At 40.8% G+C, this 18,985-nt stretch overlaps 1 protein-coding gene across 3 annotated transcripts in view; it reads left to right on the plus strand.

Annotated features, from left to right (window-relative positions):
* The first annotated feature begins 240 nt into the window (after positions 1 to 240).
* The window catches only part of flnbl (filamin B, like), a 149,667-nt gene continuing 130,922 nt past the window's right edge, over positions 241 to 18,985 (plus strand). For 2 of the 3 annotated variants that reach the window (XM_060835638.1, XM_060835640.1), the window contains exon 1: positions 246 to 343. The gene's annotated coding sequence lies outside the window, so the exon portion shown is untranslated. Of the gene's footprint in view, positions 344 to 18,985 lie in introns of all 3 variants that reach the window. The other variant, XM_060835639.1, reaches the window with a different exon arrangement.

Below are 18,985 nucleotides of genomic sequence, written 5' to 3' on the forward strand. Positions count from 1 at the left end.
TTGTATTTAGAATATCTTGATGATAGGATTTGAACAATTGAAGCTTGTAAAGTTCTGCTTCAACGGGATGCAGGACAATGGAAGGAAGGGGTTAATGTTTTTTATGGTCCTGTTAAATGAATGAACATAGCGATGGCATTACGTAATGTTTTAAAAGACAAGCAAGCGGTGGGGGATCCGAGTTTAAATCAGTTCCAGGTCCTTGTCGCTTTACACCGTTCTGTTTAAAACAGCGACGCTCTCTCCTTCCAGGCGGCTCAGAGCAGAAAGCCTCCGGTTTACCAGCGGACCTGTGCAGAAGGAAACAGATAGTTTGTCAAATTCAGCTGCTCTCAGCGTTGGGGTAAGTTTACCACAGGAGTTATGTTTCTGACTTTGTTTTTGGAAAACAATCCGTGGTTGGAACCGCCAGAGAATCGGCGGATTTCTGGTTCATTTCACATGGTGACATCATGATTTACAACGAGATGAGAATAAGTTGGAGGAAAGGTTTTCATTTTATAGAGAGAAGCGAGTTACTGGGAAAGGTGAACCGGGCAGTGAACTGTGTACGTTGAGGGAATGAGTGAGTGATGCGGAATCTCATTTCGAGCGTGTGAAGGGAGAGAGGGAGGTGTATTGTCTTTGCAAAAGCATATAAACTTGCCTCCACTAGATGAGGAAATGAAGTAATGTAAACTGGCTAAAACACAGCTTTGTAAAGTCGGGGAACGTAGCGCTGTGCCTCTGGGCACGTGTTTTGAGACGGCTGCATGTGTGTATCTGAATCCGGGAGATCTGTTCACCTTATACTGTAGTCGCCAATGCAATGTTTCACACTGTATTCGGCCCAAATCTGTCAGAGATGTTTGTTTTGTTAATCAAAGTGATTACTCAGATGAATGTTGTTACATCCAACAAGGGAAATATGCAATTTGTAAGGGTGGTGGTGGGAGGTGATTGAGAAAATGTATTTCGTCCAAGTTGTATGACCTTCTAAGTGAATGAACAGAAAACAACAAGTAACAACAGTTAAGGTGACACCAAAGACAGGGCTGCTCCCCATGTTTGTGAACATGGATGTCAATGTTAAGGCAGTGCTCAGAAAACGCGGTCTGGTTCTAAACTTCATACATTAAATAACGAGAGGCTGGAGGTGGAACTGGGTCATGCAGAGTCCTCGGTACAAATATGCAGAAGTTCAATGGGGCTCTGTCCCTGGGCTAGAGGTCTCCTTCTTCAAAACGTTGCTTCGAGGCTGGGATAAAAAAGCAAACCTCAACCCAGTTTCTATGGCATGGGAAAACAGAAGTTAGAAACCTCCGACAAGAAATGACTGCTGTCACTAGTTGGATACTGGCGACCAGTTAATTGCATGAAGATGAGACGGTTCTAACATTGCAGTTGGGGAAGGGGCTCCTGGCGGGGGTGGAATCGGTGCTTCTGTTAAAGCTGTTGATGATATTCCGATGACACGGGACTCCCGATAGTCTTCGTCATCAACAGGAACTGCAGGGGGTTGCTGTGCAGTCTCCCTGTAACCTCTGCACATAGGGCCACCCAACAGGATGGTCTCAGTAAATTACACACCATGCTCAGAAAACACTTCAGAGGAAATCTCCTCCAAAATATATGGAATTCCCAACTCATATTCGCAGACGTCCTGCTAACATTCAAGAAGTTAAAAATCACACAACGCCAGGTTGTAGTCCAACAGGTTTATTTGGAAATATTAGTCGGGTGGCTGATGAAAGAACAGCGCTCCGAAAGGTAGTATTTCCAAATAAACCTGTTGGACTATAACCTGGGGTTGTGTTATCAGCACAGTCGTTTGTCACCGATAAAACGCGTTGTTTGTGAGCACGCTGTGAAAGCAGAACGAATCTTTAGATTTGATTTTGTGATTTAAAGAATATGATCTTGACGTTAAAATTCACTGTTCAAATTCGATAATGCCGCCGTAACCATTTTTTCATTCTGTTTCTCAAAGTGTGCATTTCGCTCGCTGTCGGAAGCTCTGGCTCAGCCGTCTATCATCTTGTTTCCCGGCCTTTGCTGGATCTCTGTCCCCTCATTCTCTCTTTAACTGTGATTGAGTTATGGTTGTTTTGGTGTCGCCCTTAGACTTAACGAGTGAGTGGGTCCGATAGGTGTGTTATTTCTGTGTTGACTCTCTTTTGTCTACTACTTGTCCCGTTCTTCCATGAGTCAATGTGTTTGCAGTTCTGGTCCACGTGGTTAAATCAGTTTATTTTAAATAGTATGTAAACTACATTGCCATCGCCTCAGTTGGTTCGCTCCTGATCAAAGGTCAGCAAGGGGGATGGGAGGGGAGCAGATCTGTTTCCGGCCCATAGTAGGGCTGGGCGGGGTCTGGTGAACACATGAAACAGTAGGCCGAGGAGCAGTAGGAGGTATTGACTGAAGAAAGCCTGAGACGGCAAGGAAATGGTTGGGCCTCTCTCAGGTTACAAAAGAAAAATTCCATTTACTACCTTAGAAAACAAGAATGTTATGTGTTAATACACCGAAACATGGTACATGCTTTGTTTATGTAAACAAAATTAACATTTATACTAAATTTCACTGAATACATGTGGAACCTTGCAACTTTGCTAACAATAACTTTCGGGCAGGATTGCTGGCATGTAGATCATGCACAAGAAGAACACAACAGAATGTAGGAAGTGATGCAGCTTGATAAAGTCTTAAATAAAACACTAGGATTCATTTCTAGACGGATAGAATTGAAAAGGAGACAGATTGTCAAACTTGCATAGATTAGATTACAAACAGAATGGAAACAGGCCCTTCGGCCCAACAATAACACACGACCCTCAGAAGAGTAACCCACCCAGACCCATTTCCCTCTGACTAATGCACCTAACACTGTGGGTAATTTAGCATCGCCAATTCACCTGACCTGCACATCTTTGGACTGTGGGAGGAAACTGGATCACCCAGAGAAAACCCACGCAGATACGGGGAGAATGTGCAAACTCCACACAGAAATTTTGATGAACATATTGCCTGCTCCAACACCAAATGAGCTTTAGAAAATATCCAGGAGTTCCAAGCTGAGTTTTAAATTGATTTTGAAACTATGTTCTTTGCTGCAAGATGGAGGGTGCCTCTAGAGATAGATAAGGCCCTTTTGGATTTTGAATTCAATGTTAAACATTAACTGAGTTTGCAGGGGTTACAGTAAAATTCAAACTTCAAGGCAGTTTTGAGTCGAAAACCAAAATGTACGTCCAGAAAGCAGGAGAAAACAGTGCATTATGTTCAGAGGAGCCAGGGGAATGGAACTTGGAATTAAGAGTTTGGAGATAAAGGAAAGTGGACGTCCAAGGTTGAGAGAAAAGCAGATTGAATAAAGGCCAGAGGTTTGTGGCTTTTCAAAAAGAGGATTCGGACATTCAGGGGAAGATAATTTTGGCCCTGGGCTGGTTAGGAGAGAATGGGATTTGATCTTAAGGTTTTGGAAGATGGGCCAGATGGAGGAGGAAACGGAAAGGAAACATTTTCCTGCAGAGCCAGGAGCAATGTGAGTTTATATGAGTAGGAACAACATCAAGAGAAGAGCGGTCAGTGAAGGCTGACTGAAACCTGTGTTTGTGAGTAAATAATAAAATGCTGTTGATCGAGTGGGCAAAAGTTGCTCAGAGACTGAAGATCCTTGCTGGAAAAACCAAAAGGGCAGGGAAAAGGAAGGCTTTTGAACTGAGAGTTCCTTAGATCATGGAATGCTTTATTACATGTGAATTTTGAGACTAAGATTAAAACATTTAAAGAAAATTTCACAAGTACTTAAAAATTAGGAATATACAATCCTGGGAATGAATAGGTTTACAAGAGAGAAAACTAACAGTGGCACAGGAAACAAGTCTAAATAGCTTTCCCTTATGATGTAACTTTGATCAAATCTTGTTTTTTTTGTTCCAAGCCCAGGAATTGTTTTTGCCTTAATACATTGCAACAACAATAATGCTATGTGCTATTCAAAGTAATCGCCCCAAAACTTGAACCCACTACCCTTTGATCTCTTGGTTAGATTTAGAACTGATTGAACTGGCTTATTTTGTGTGAAATCCAGCCAAAGTTTGGGTCTAACTGAGGTTCCATCAGAGTTGTCACCTTCACAAAGAATCCGAACCACAATTTTGCTGTCACTGTATTTTGATAATGTAATGGCACCATTTGCTCTATTCTAATTATGTCACTGATGGAAGAGTCAAGTAAGATTATGTTATTGTGAGGCAGTTTCTTTTTTCTGTGTGTGCTGCATTTAGTTTCAAAATCCATCTTCTAGCTAATTTTCATTGACAGAGTAGGCATTTAAAAAGGTTATTGACTGCTTTCAAACAATTGATTGTAGTCTATTAGAGTACAGTTCCACTGTAGCTTTTAAAAATCTTTAGTATATCTTCCACTAGTTCCCTTCTCTATCTATATATACAGATATATAACACATCATATTCAGAAGCTAACTAATAACATTCTGCACCTGGCCACCAGAAAGCAATCCAGAGTAAACTTGTCAAACATTTCACTTCTTAGCCATTCAGATTATTTGGAGCTGAATATCCCATGATGTAATGGTTGCAGGCAGAGAAGAACAGGGATCACGACTAATTGGACAGCATTTTCAGAGAGTTAGCACAGGTAGAAGAGCTAAGTTGTCTCCCTCTGTGTTGCTAGATTATTATTTTATACTTGTACATCATGAGATTAATAAACCTACAATATTATTGAATGAACCCAAACGTTTGTATAAAATGTTGTTCCTTTGAATTAGATTTTGCTCAATAAAATCAAAGATTGGTGAAAGAATTTCAGATTAGTAAAAACAATATTGAGTGTTCATTGTCAGCCTCTTTGCAGATCATGAGAAGCTGAGTCGGTAATTTACAGCTCTGTTCAGTGAAATATGTCCAGTTTGTTTGGGGAAATAACTGTTTTAAAAGTTCAAAGCTTAGAAAGGTTACAGCACAAAACAAGGCCTTTCAGCCCACCATGTCTGTACTAGCTGAATAAACTAGCCATCTATTCTAATCCCATTTACCAGCCCCTAGTCTTGCAGGTTACTTTGCTTTAAATGAGTTAAGGATTTTTGCCTCAGTGACCAAACTGAGCAGTGAATTACAGACACCCACAACCCAGTGGGAGAAAAATATTTTCATCATGATCCCTCTAATTCTTCCACCAATCATCTTAAATTTATCACTTTGGAAATTGACCTTTTCATTAGAGGAAACTGGTCGTCCCTGTCCATATTGAATCCCATTTGGCATATTTGCACACACTCAGCCAAATCATTGATATCTTTCTGTTGTTGGCGATCATCCTCTCTACTGTCAACTACATAGCTGGCAATTGTGTTATCTAAAATAATTCTCAGTTATGTCCCTGATATTCAAGTCTAATTCATTAGTGTACAGGATATCATAAACAGCAAGGGACCAAATTCTGAGCCCTGTGTAACACTACTGGAATCTGCTTTCAATTTACAAAAATCCATCATTTGTTTCCTGTTACTTAATCACTTTTGGATCCAACTTGCCATTTGCTCATGGGTTTTAATTGTCTGACCACTCGGCCATGTGGGACAAAATATCTCACTAAATTCATGTATACAACGTCCCACTGTGCTATCCTTTGTGTTACTGCCTCAAAAATGAAATCAAGTTGGTAATTCAGAACCTTCCATTGGCAAAATCAAACTGCCTATCCCTGATTAATCCAACCATTTTCTTCTGATCCTAATTGGTTATTACTGGAAAATGTCAGATCCTAGCCTTAAACTTACTTTGAGAGATCATATTTTGTTTTTGTTTTAGCAAAGGTGTCTCTCATTGAAGCATAAGCATGCAATGTTGCTGATTTTACTTTAATATTTAAAAAAATTATACCTTGGGTATTGTATACAATTTTCGTTCTCTTGCTGGAGGAGAGATGGAATTGTATTAAAGGCAGTTCAAAAGAGGTTCACTAGATTGATTCCAGAGATGAGGCCTTTGTCTATTGACAAGTTTAGGCCTATACTGTCTGGAATTTAGAAGAATAAGGGAAGGTCTAACTGAGGAATATAGGATGTTAAAGGAGATTGACAAAGTGGATGTAAAAAGGACATTTCCTCATATGGGCAGTCTAAAATGAGTGGTCATAGCTTTAAGACAAGGTGTAACACATTTAAGAAGATGAGCGGAAATTATTTCACACAAGGAATAATGAATCTAAAATTCACTAACCCAGAGTGTGGTGGATGCTGAGATTTTGAGCAAATTTAAGGGAGAGATAGACAGATTTTAATTAGGGATGAATTAAAAGGATATGTGGAGCGGGCAGGAAAGTGGAGTTGAGGCCAAGATGTAAGCAGCTATGATTGTGTTAAATGGCAGAGCAGGCTAAATTGCCTACTCCTGCTCCTAGATTAGATTCACTACAATATGGAAACAGGCCCTTCAGCCCAACCAGTCCACATTGACCCTCCAAAGAGAAACCCACTCAGACTCACCTCCCCACCCATATTTGCCCATGACTAATGCAGCTAACACTATGGGCAATTTAGCATGGTCAATTCACCTGACCAGCACATCTTTGGATTATGGGAGGAAACGCACGCAGACACAGGGAGAATGTGCAAACTCCACACAGGCAGTTGCCCGAGGCTGGAATCGAACCCGGGTTTCTGGGTGAGGAGGTAGTGCTAACTACTGAGCCACTGTGCCACTCCTAGTTCTTGTTAGCCAAAATAAATGATGATAAAAGAGAACAAGCCAAACTATTTGCATAAAACTTACATTCAAATGTTTCTTACACACAGCAGAAGTTGTATGACAAGGTTCTGAATACAGCCTGGTCCATCACAAAAAGCAGCCTTCCTTTCATTGTACATATCTAGCTGCCTTGGGAAAGCAGCTAATATAATCAAAAACCTCTCCCACCCCAGCTATACTCTCTTCCACTGGGAAGGTACACATACCAACAGATTTAAGAATAGCTTCTTCCCTGCTGTTGTCAGACTTATGAATGGACCTCTCATATTAGAAGAAAGTGGGGACTGCAGGTGCTGGAGATCAGAATCAAAAAGTGTGGTGCTAGCAATGCACAGCAGGTTAGGCAGCATCCGCGGAGCAGGAGAGTTGACATTTTGAGCATAAGTTCCACGTTTCTGGTGAAGAGCTTATGCTTGAAACATCGACTCTCCTGCTCCTCGGATGCTGCCTGACCTACTGGGCTTTTCCAGCATCACACTATTAGAATTGATCTTTCTCTGCATCTTCTCTGTAGCAGTAACACCATATTCTGTTCTGTTACCTTACATGGTGTACTTACATAAAGTACAATTTGTCCAGTTAGCATACAAAACAATACTTTCCACTGTATCTCGGTACACGCGACTAATAAATAAAATCAAGTATAATCCCACTAATCCCGAAATATTCCTTTACAAATTCATAATGAAAAGGATACCCTTGTACAGTACATAAAAGCATCCCCTTTTCAATATTCAAACCATTGGGGGGGGGGGGGGGGGAATCTTTCCTAGCACCTGAAAGTAACTAATTCCTACACTAGAGTCTCTGATAGTTTATTCCTAGCTATAGTATATCTGAGTTTAAACTCAGCTTCAAGTCCTCTTCAGGGTTTTATTCCAACACTTATTGTTTGGGACTATCACCAACTCCTTTTTCTAAGGTAATTTTTTCTTTGCTATATTCTTCCCATCTCTGGAGCATTGGATTATACAGCCATTTTCATCCAAGGATCTCAAGAGAGTTGAAAACCACAATAAGACTGAAAAATACCTTTCTCTCTGAGCTATGTATATTGTCCTTCAGCTTAAAAAATACCTGATCTTCTAAACTAGAGTTTGTTTATCTTGTTTGGTTCTAAGATCCTACAGAAGTATGCAAAACCCCATTCTTCTAAAGCTAGTGCTCAAAAAAGTATTTTAAAAGAAATCACTGAGGCTACAGAAAGATATACAATTATTTATTAATTCCAGACACCCAGAAAACCCATATGTTACCAACTCAAAAAACCAAACTTAATATAAATTATACTAGAAATATATGCGAATCATTTGTCTGCATTGCACTTTCCAAATAACAATTAATCCTATCCCTCAACATTGAAACTAGTAATTTGCCCATCACCAAGGTCTGATATAATTATCCCTCACACCCTTTTAAAATGATGGTACAACATTGACATACATTATTTTTCTCATGAAACTTCTTTCTAGATTTCTTTGTGAATTTCCACTGGGTGTCTTTTTCAGTTTACCTATTGTTTTGTCTTTGTTTCTTTCATGATAAATATTTTCTACTGTCAGCTCAAAATCATTACATATATTGAAATAAATTATACAACTTGCCAATGATAGCAATTAAATTGACAACCCCTACATTGTCAGATCATGATGATATCCAAGACATAATTCTTGTCAAAACTGTAGTTTAGAGCTAAAGAAAAACATACGGCTAAATGAATATTAAGATGATTTAGTATCCTACTAAAAATGACATTTGTTAAGAGAGGAAAGTACAAAAAGAATAAAAACATTGCTTTATATTTAAATAGATGCTTGCACTTTTAAAAATTATTAACTTACATTCTGAAGCAAACGTTTATCCTTGTAACTGCAAATATTTTTGCATTTAGCATCAAACAGCTTACTGATGACAAATTGTTCAAGTATTAGTTAATTAAAAAGAATAAAAACAAAGGTTATGGAAGATTTTTACAAATAGTGATGTACTGCATATTTTTCTTTACTACGTGAAATCTGATACTTTAATGTCAGAACGTAAAACCTCACCCTATGCAGCTGCTCTAGAAACCAATAATGTCTTTTACTGTGATTTTAAAATATTTCTACTTAATCATGCGTACAATGCACATGCTGACTAGCAGCAGGAGGGTAGACCACAGTTATGAAGCCCCATACCAAAGCTATTTGCACTGAAAATATCTTTATTCCAAACGTAAAACTATAGTCACTACTTATGCAATTGCTTAACTATTAAAGTAAACGTTAAAATGTTCATTAACGAGTGGAAATCAGTATCCGTATAACTCCTCCAAGAATTTTAGACTTCTGTCATTATGATCAAACTGTTATTCGACTTCTGGTGTGCTAACAACTGTCCAGTTAGATTTTAAGGTACAGTACACCAAGATACCAGTAGGGGGTAGCAGTGCAATAAACTAAAAGACAATTGTTCCCCACCCTAGTTACTGTTGACACGACGAATTTGTTATTTGTTAGTGTCAACATTACAAAACAACGTAATGTTGGGTAAGCATATAAATCTCTCTTGATGCAGTCCCAGACAACGTGTTAATTAAGCTGCGTCTTATACCTCACCTATTTATCACTGTACAAACACGCCTGTATAAGGTCCTAACTATTTGATCTGATCACGCCTCTGCAAACAAATGAAGTTCCACATGGTTACCAAAAAAGTTTCGAATCAGGACATGCACTGTTCGTTTTCTATAGCTTTCCACCTTCAATGTCGCATTTGTTATTTTATTAAAAATAAGCAACTAAAAATTTATTCACACTTATTCCCAGAAATAGGGATACAATTCGCGGTTCAGCCGCGCCCATTCCTACTGAAACTTTGTGGGAACTGGCTCCCTCCGCCTTTAAATGATTTCAGGGTGTAGTCCAGCGTGACGACCTACTCACTGACTGACTGACTGTGTGTTTAGCACAGAGCTCAACGGATATTAGGTGAACATGAGTTTAGGAGACCCTCCCCCACCCTCCCCCACCCCCTTACAGAGTTGTACAGTACGGAAACAGACCCTTCAATCCAAAGTCGACCAGGTATCCTAAATGAACATAGTCCCATTTCCACAATTTGACCCATATCCCTCTAAAACTTTTCTATTCATATACCCATCCAGATGCCTTTAGAATGTTGTAATTGTACCAGCCTTCACCACTTCCTCTGGCAGCTCATTCCATCCATGCACCACCCTTTGCATGAAAAGGTTATCCCTTTTAGGTCCCTTTTAAATCTTTCCCCTATCACCTTGAACCTATGCCCTCTAGTTTTGGACTCCCCTACCCTGGAAAAAAGACCTTGGCTATTCACCCATGCCCCTCATGATTTTATAAACTTCTATAAGATCACCCCTCAGCCACCGACATTCCAGGGTAAATAGCCCCAGCCTATTCAGCCTCTCCCTATAGCTCAAACCCGCCAACTCTGGCAACATCCTTGTAAAGCTTGTCTGCACACGGTAGGGAGACTAGAATTAAACACAATACTCCAAAAGTGGTCTGACCGATGTCCTGCACAGCCGCAACATGACCTTCCAACTCCTATACTCAATGTATTGGCCAATGAAGGCAGATGTACTAAATACCTTCTTCACTACAATGTCTACTTGTGACTCCACCTTCAAGTTCTATGAACATGTACCCTATGGTCTCTTTGTTTGGCACTATTCCTCCATCATTAAAAACCCACACTGATTTGTCTTACCAAAATGCAACATCTTACCCTAATTTTCTAATAGATCTTATGCACTTCTTAAGAAAAAGCTTTTCTTTTATCTTCAATGGGATGTTGGTAAGACCAGCATTTACTGTAGGTCCCTAACTGCTGTTGAGAAAGTGGTGGTTATCTTACCCTCTTGAACTACTGGGATGCTTCTGGTGCAGGTACTTTCACAGTGCTCTTAGGGAAGTAGTTGCTGTAACAGAGAAGGGATGGCGATTTATTTTTGATTAGAATGGTGAATGGCTTGGAGTGTAATTTGCATTTGTCTGCTGTCATTGTCCTTCTGGAAGGCAGAGGCCATGGATCACAAGGTGCTGGAGCCTTGCTGAGTTGCTGCAGCTCATCTTCTAGATGATACACGCTGCTGCCTCTATGTGTAGATGGAGGAGAGGGTGCATGTTGGAGATAAGTGAATGGGGCTCTAATTAAGTGGGTGGTTTTGTCATGGATGGTTTCAAGTCTTTCGAGTGTTGTTGGAGCTGCAGTACACTTATGAATTGTCCTGTCGATGGTGTAAAAGTTGAGGAGACAGGAGGTGAGTTGCTTGCTGCAGAATTCCCAGCCACAGACCTGCTCTTGTAGCCACAGTATGAACATTGCCAGCTGAGTCTAGGAATTCATATCACAGGACATCACTTAGGCATAACAATAAATCCGAGTCAATCTCCGAGCTTCAAGCTTGGTTCCAATACATAGGGAAAGACAACTTAGGGCTATTTCAACATTTGTGGCAACAGTCAAATGCCTCCTGATAAGTCAGCCTGGTGCAAAGCCATTGATTTCATCCATTCCTTATAACACTGACTTCATATACTGGCTTTAGAATTGCGTAGGACATGCAATACTCTAATCTGTTATACCTTTTTCTGAATGCGTTCTGAATCTGTTGAGGCGACGGGAGAATTTATCATGATATGGCTAATTCAGTTCAGTTTCTGGACAATGGTAGCCTGTATAATATTGATATTGGGGGAGTCAGTTATGGTAATGCCTTTGAATATCTAAGAAATGTTTAGGTTCTCTCTTATTGGAGATGGCCATTACCTGGTATTTCTATGATATGCAATTTATTTGCCATTCATCAGCTGAAGTAAATGTGACTACTGCTATCAATGCTTCCATTGAAGAGAAGAGAAATACAGCACCTTGTCCATGGGAGGAACCCATTGTTTGTGGATCACTGGAGGCTTTGCTCATGGAGTTCAATCTAGTCTTAGAAATGTCCAGCACAGAAACAGACCCTTTGGTCCAACTTGTTCATGTTGACCCGATACCCCAACCTAATCTAGTCCCATTTTCCAGCACTCGGCCCATATCCCTCAACACCCTTCCTATTCATATAGCCATCCAGATGCCTCTTAAATGCTGTAATTGTACCAACCTCCACCCTGCCTCTGGTAGCTCATTCCAAACACGCACCACCCTATGAGAAAAAGTCGCTCGTTAGGTCCCTCTTAAATTTTTCTCTTCTCACTCTAAACCTATGCCCTCTATTTCTGAACTTTCCAAACTTTAGCTATTCACCCTGTCCTTCCCCTTCATGATTATAAATCTCCATAAGGTAATCCCTCCGCCTCCAACGCTCCAGGGAAAATAGCCCCAGCCTATTCAGCCTTTCCTTATAGATCGAAACCCTCCAACTCTGGCAACATCCTTGAAAATCTTTTCTGAACACTTATAAGTTTCACAACGGGTGTATCTTGATAGACACATGAATGGAAGGTGAACAGAGTGATAGAAACCTCATATGGGTAATAGGTAGTGGGTCTAAATAAAGACTGGGACTTAGTGCAGGCTTGGTGGGCTGGAGGGCCTGTTCCTGCTGTATTGAATTGTATTGTCTTGTATTGTATCTTTTCTGAAATAGGGGACCAAAACCATTCACAATACTCAGATATCGTCGTGCCAGCACCATACACAGTTGCAGTAAGACTTTCCCTACTCTTTATAATCCAACTCCTTTGAAACAAGGGCCAACATTCCCTCAGTCTTCCTGATTAACTGTGCTAGCTTTCTGTGTTTCATGCCAAAGTAACCTTAAGTCCCTTTGTATTGCAGCTTTCTATGTTTTTCTCCATTTAAATAATATTCTATTCTTTGTTCTCCACTCCAAAATGAACAGCTTCACATTTTCACAAATTAAACACCATTTGCCAAATTTTTGCCCATTTACTTAACCTATAAATCTTTTTCTGTAAGCTGTTCATATCCCTCTCACAACCTGTCCTTCCATCTATTTTTGTGTTGTCCGCAAATGTGCCTACGATACTTTCACTTCCTTCCTCGAAGTCGTGGGCGGCACGGTGGCACAGTGGTTAGCACTGCTGCCTCACAGCGCCTGAGACCCGGGTTCAATTCCCGACTCAGGCGACTGACCGTGTGGAGTTTGCACATTCTCCCCGTGTTCCCCGTGTCTGCGTGGGTTTCCTCCGGGTGCTCCGGTTTCCTCCCACAGTCCAAAGATGTGCAGGTCAGGTGAATTGGCCATGCTAAATTGCCCGTAGTGTTAGGTAAGGGGTAAATGTAGGGGTATGCGCTTCGGCGGGTCGGTGTGGACTTGTTGGGCCGAAGGGCCTGTTTCCACACTGTAAGTAATCTAATCTAATCTAAAGTCATTAATATATAGCAAACAGTTGCAATTCCCAGCACTGATCCATGTGGAACCCCACAGGTCACAGGTCACCAATCTGGAAGATAACCACTTATCCTGATTTGCTGTTTCTTGTCCATTAGCAAATTCTCTATTCATGCCAATATACTGTCTCCAGCACCCATGGACTTTTATCTTGTGTCGTATTCTTTTGTGAGGTATCTTGTCAAATGCTTTCTGGAAGTCCAAATACACACCCATTGGTTCCCCTCTTTTCACTCTGGTTGAGACTTCCTTAAAAAAACTCCAATAAATTAGTCAGATACATTTCCCTTTTATGACTTTGCTTGATTAGATTATGATTTTTCAAATATTCTGATACCACTTCCTTAATTGATTCCAATATCTTTCCAACAATAGATGTTAGGCTAATCAGCCCATAATTACCAATGTTTTGCTTCCCTTTTTGAATAGAGGTGTCAAATTGCTGATTTTCCAATCTTCTGGTACTTCTCCAGATGCCAATGATTTTACCAATGTATCTACTATCTCTGTAGCTAGCTCTTTTACTATCATGGGATGCAAACCATCAGGGCCACGAGATTTATCTGTCTTTAGTCCCCGTTAGTTTGTCCAATATTACAAATGGTGATGGTGATGGCACTTATTCCTTCCCCCACATTCTTTAGCATTAATAGGATATTCAAAGGGTTTTCCACCATAAAGATTATTGCAAAATATCTGTTTAACTCCTCTGCCATTTCCTGTTCCCCAGAACTATCTCGCCAGATTCATTTTCTAAGGAGCTTATGTTCACTTTGACCTCTCTCTTCCTTTTATTTATATATTTTAAAGGATGTTTTATTGTCAGTTTTTATATTCCTAGCTAAGTTAACAGGCATTAACTGCCAGGGCATATTGTGCGTGGTCATACACTCACTGTACAATGATGGAATGATAGTCCCTGCAGTTGCTATCCTCTCCCCACTGAACAGACTGCAGATGCATGTGCTTGCAGTCAATAGATCCCTGACCCATTGTGAATCTCACTGGCTTCGCAAATCCAGACATTGACTTATCTTCTTTCATCTCCTTGCAACAGGAACACAATGTAATCACCTACTCTGGCCTTCGGTCATAGAGTCATACAGCATTTTCGCTCCAATTCGTCCATGCTGACCAAGTTTTCCAAATGAAACTAGTCCCACTAGCCTGCATTTGGCCCATATTCCTCTAACCTTTTCCTATTCATGTATCCATAAGTCTTCTAAATGTTGTAACTATACTTGCATCAACCACATCCTCTGCCAGTTCATTTTACATACAAGCCACATGTTAAAAACACTGCCTGTCAGGTCCCATATAAATCTTTCACCTCTCACCTTAAGTATATGCCCCCTAGTTTTGAACTCCCCCATTCTATGGAAAACACCTTTGCTATTCTCCTTATAAACCTCAAAAAGTCACCCCTCAATCTTCTACACTCCAGTGATAAAAGTCCTAGACTATCCTTATAGCTCAAACCCTCCAGTCCTGGCAACATCCTGGTATATCTTTTATGAACCCTCTTCAAGTTAATAATATTCTTCTTGTAGCAGGGCAAACAGAACTGTACACAATACATCAAAAGTGGCCTCACCAATATTCTTTACAACCTCAACATGACATTCCAACTCCTACATTCAATGAAGGCAGACATGCTAAATGCCTTCTTAACCACCCTGGCCACTTGTGACACAACTTTAAAACATTAGGGATAGTCAACATGGCTTTGTGCATAGGAAATCATGTCTCATAAACTTGATTGAGTTTTTTGATGACGTAACAAAGAGGATTGATGAGGGCAAAGCGGTAGATGTGATCTGTATGGACTTCAGTAAGGCATTCGACAAGGTTCCCCATGGGAGACTGGTTAGCAAGGTTAGATCTCACGGAATACAGGGAAAACTAGCCATTTGGATACAGAACTGGCTCAAAGGTAGAAGACAGAGGATGGTGGTGGAGAGTTGTTTTTCAGACTGGAGGCCTGTGACCAGTGGAGTGCCACAAGGATCGCTGCTGGGCCCTCTACTTTTTGTCATTTACATAAATGATTTGGATGTAAGCATAAGAGATACAGTTAGTAAGTTTGCAGATGACAACAAAATTGGAGGTGTAGTGGACAGCGAAGAGGGTTACCTCTGATTGCAACAGGATCTGGACCAGATCGGCCAGTGGGCTGAGAAGTGGCAGATGGAGTTTAATTCAGATAAATGCAAGGTGCTGCATTTTGGGGAAGCAAATCTTAGCAGGACTTATACACTTAATGGTAAGGTCCTAGGGAGTGTTGCTGAACAAAGAGACCTTGGAGTGCAGGTTCATAGCTCCTTGAAAGTGGAGTCGCAGGTAGATAGGATAGTGAAGAAGGCATTTGGTATGCTTTCCTTTATTGATCAGAGTATTGAGTACAGGAGTTGGGAGGTCATGTTGCGGCTGTACAGGACATTGGTTGGGCCACTGTTGGAATTTTGCCTGCAATTCTGGTCTCCTTCCTATTGGAAAGATGTTGTGAAACTTGAAAGGGTTCAGAAAAGATTTACAAGGATGTTGCTAAGACTGGAAGATTTGAGTTATGGGGAGAGGCTGAACAGGCTGGGGCTGTTTTTCCTGAAGCGTCAGAGGCTGAGGGATGACCTTATAAAGGTTTACAAAATTGAGGGGCATGGATAGGATAAATAGACAAAGTCTTTTCCCTGGATTGGGGGAATCCAGAACTAGACGGCATAGGTTTAGGGTGAGAGAGGAAAGACATAAAAGGAACCTAAGGGGCAACGATTTCACACAGAGGGTGGTACATGTATGGAATGAGCTGCCAGAGGAAGTGGTGGAGGCTGGTACAATTGCAACATTTAAGACGCATTTGGATGGGTGTATGAATAGGAAGGGTTTGGAGGGATATGGGCCGGGTGCAGGCAGGTGGGACTAGATTGGGTTGGGATATCTGGTCGGCATGGACAGGTTGGACCAAAGGGTCTGTTTCCATGCTGTACATCTCTATGATTCTATAACTATGTACCTGAACCCCTGGGTGTCTCTGTTCGACAACACCTTTGAGAGTCCTGCCTTTGTTTTAACAAAATGCAATTCCTTGCATTTATCCAAATTAAACTCTGGCCACTTCTCAGCCCATTAGTCCAATTGATCAAGATTCCTTTGTTATTTTAGATAGCCTTCTTCACTGTCCCCTATACCACTAATTTTGGTGTCATCCACAAATTTACTAACCATGCCTCAAATTCTCATCCAAATTGTTCATATTAGTGACAAACAAAAGTGGACCCAACACCGATCCCTGAGGAACACCACTGGTCACAGGCATCCTGACCAAAAACCAACCAAATTCCTGAAGAAGGGCTTTTGCCCGAAACGTCGAATCTCCTGTTCCCTGGCTGCTGCCTGACCTGCTGCGCTTTTTCAGCAACACATTTTCAGCTCTGATCTCCAGCATCTGCAGAACTCACTTTCTCCACAAAAAACAACCTCCACCAACACCCTCTGCTTCCTACAATAAAGATAATTTTGTATTCAATTGGCAATCTCTCCCTGAATCCCAGTGATCTACAGTTACTAGAACATAAGAAGTAGGAGCAGGAATAGGCCATCTGGCCCTTTGATGATTCCTGATGAAGGGCTTATGCCCGAAACGTCGAATCTCCTGTTCCTTGGATGCTGCCTGACCTGCTGCGCATTTCCAGCAACACATTTTCAGCATCTGGCCCTTTGAGCCCACTCCGACAGTCAATAGGACCATGGCTGATCTTTCATGGCCTCCGCTCCACTTACCCACCCTCTCCTTCCTTACTTCCTTTACAGTTCAAAAAATTATTTATCTTAGCTTTAAAAACATTCAGTGAGGAAGCCTCAACTACTTCACTGGGCAGGGAATTCCACAGACTCACAAATCTTCAGGTGAAGAAGTACCTCCTCAATTCAGTCCCAAATCTGCTCCCCTTATTTTTGAGGCTATGCCCTTTTGTTCTACTTTCACCCGCTAGTGTAAACAGTCTTCCTGCTTCTATCTAATCTATTCCCTTCAGAATTTTATATGTAATTACACTAATTAGCCCGAAGGTTTTACTAACGTCCATATAGACAATGTCTACCACTCTGCCCTCAATCTTTTTTGTTACATCCTCAAAAACCTCAACCAAGTTTGCGAAACATGATTTCCATGCTCACTACCTAATCAGTCCTGGTTGTCACCTCTTGGCTTTATTAATGGACAGTGTGCTGAAAAATGGTCTAGAATTATAATTTCACTATGTATGGCTCCTGACACCACCATTCTTTCAAAGATGTGAGGCATCAGTCATGTTCAAGGACATGGAACCAGTCTATAACCATCCCCTGGAAAAACCTGAGTTGCTTCAGGCATATTTCTGCTTCAAATTAAAAATAATTTCTACTATCAACTGGAAACAATTACGCATGCACACTTAGCCCACACTGGTATCTTATGCAACTGTTTCTGATGTCTTTCTGGATAGTGACAGGAGTACTCTCTTCCCTGACCTATCACCTTCCTCCCCATCTCCACTCACCCATTGTACTCTATGCTATTTTCTCCCCACTCACCCTCCTCTAGCTTATCTCTCCATGCTTCAGGCTCACTGCCTTTATTCTTGATGAAGGGCTTTTGCCCGAAACGTCGATTTTCGCTGCACCTTGGATGCTGCCTGAACTGCTGTGCTCTTCCAGCACCACTAATCCAGAATCTGGTTTCTAGCGTCTGCAGTCATTGTTTTTACAAGGTAAAAGTTGTCAGGGTATCTGACACCTACTTTTAAACTTGTAAAAAAAGCTTTTCTCAACTTTTATATACATTAGTTCATCTTGTTTCTGACATTTTCCTCCAAACAAAGTTCACAAGTTCCTTTTAATGTTGCTCTTGAGTCAAGCCATGAGGCATACAGGAAAGTCTTTATATAGGACAATGGGTAGAACCTTATAAACAAAATCCACCAATCAGGAAAGAGAATACAGAAAGATTTCACATTTCCATCTTCCTCTATCTAAAGAACGTTTTGATGAAAAGCAGTGGAGGCTTTAATGAGTTATTTAAACTTGTTAGTTTTTTGCTATGCACCGATTTACAAGGATATGAAGCCAAAGTATGTGAACAGAATTAAAATGCAGATCAACCATACTCTCCGACTGTGGACAAGTGACCTACTCTTACTTCTATATACAACACAAGAGGCTCATTCATGAGCGATATGGCTAGCAAATCAGAGGGCCAGTTAGATTCCGGACTCAAATCTGTCAATCCATTAAAATGTAGTGCTGTATTGTTTGCCCCTTTTCAGTGTTAGTATTTTTAGCTACTGTAAATGTATTTAATGTCTGTGAAGACTGGGATTATTAAGGTATATAATGCTTTGTAGGGAAATAGCATATGTTTCTCATGAGCACCAGCAACATTCTCCGATTATTTGCAATGCAGTTGATTCTACTTTTTCCCAGTTGCATTCCTCAAGCTTACGTGCATTAATGCAAGATCCTAATGTCATTTTTACAGGCCCTATGAGTCAAGTTGCCCAAGCAGTGAATCAATCTATGCAGTCAAGTTTGTGACAGGAACGTGCCCTGACTTGTTTCATTTAATGTATTAACAATCATATTGCCATCTGTCTGGACTGTGTTCAAACACAGGGCCCTGAAGTATAATTCCATTGCTATAATGTATTCAACATTGTTAGGACCTGCTATTGCACCCAGTCCCCTCCCTGAGTGTTGTTAAAGGATTGAAACCATGGGAAAGATTGTTTTTAAGTTTCCAAATCAACCTACACAGACACCCAAAGAATCTTGTAACATCTTGTGTCCTAATGTGTGCCAACTATACACCAGA

Source organism: Hemiscyllium ocellatum, chromosome 14 (genome assembly GCF_020745735.1).
Source record: "Hemiscyllium ocellatum isolate sHemOce1 chromosome 14, sHemOce1.pat.X.cur, whole genome shotgun sequence".
In the NCBI taxonomy this organism is placed as follows: domain Eukaryota; kingdom Metazoa; phylum Chordata; class Chondrichthyes; order Orectolobiformes; family Hemiscylliidae; genus Hemiscyllium; species Hemiscyllium ocellatum.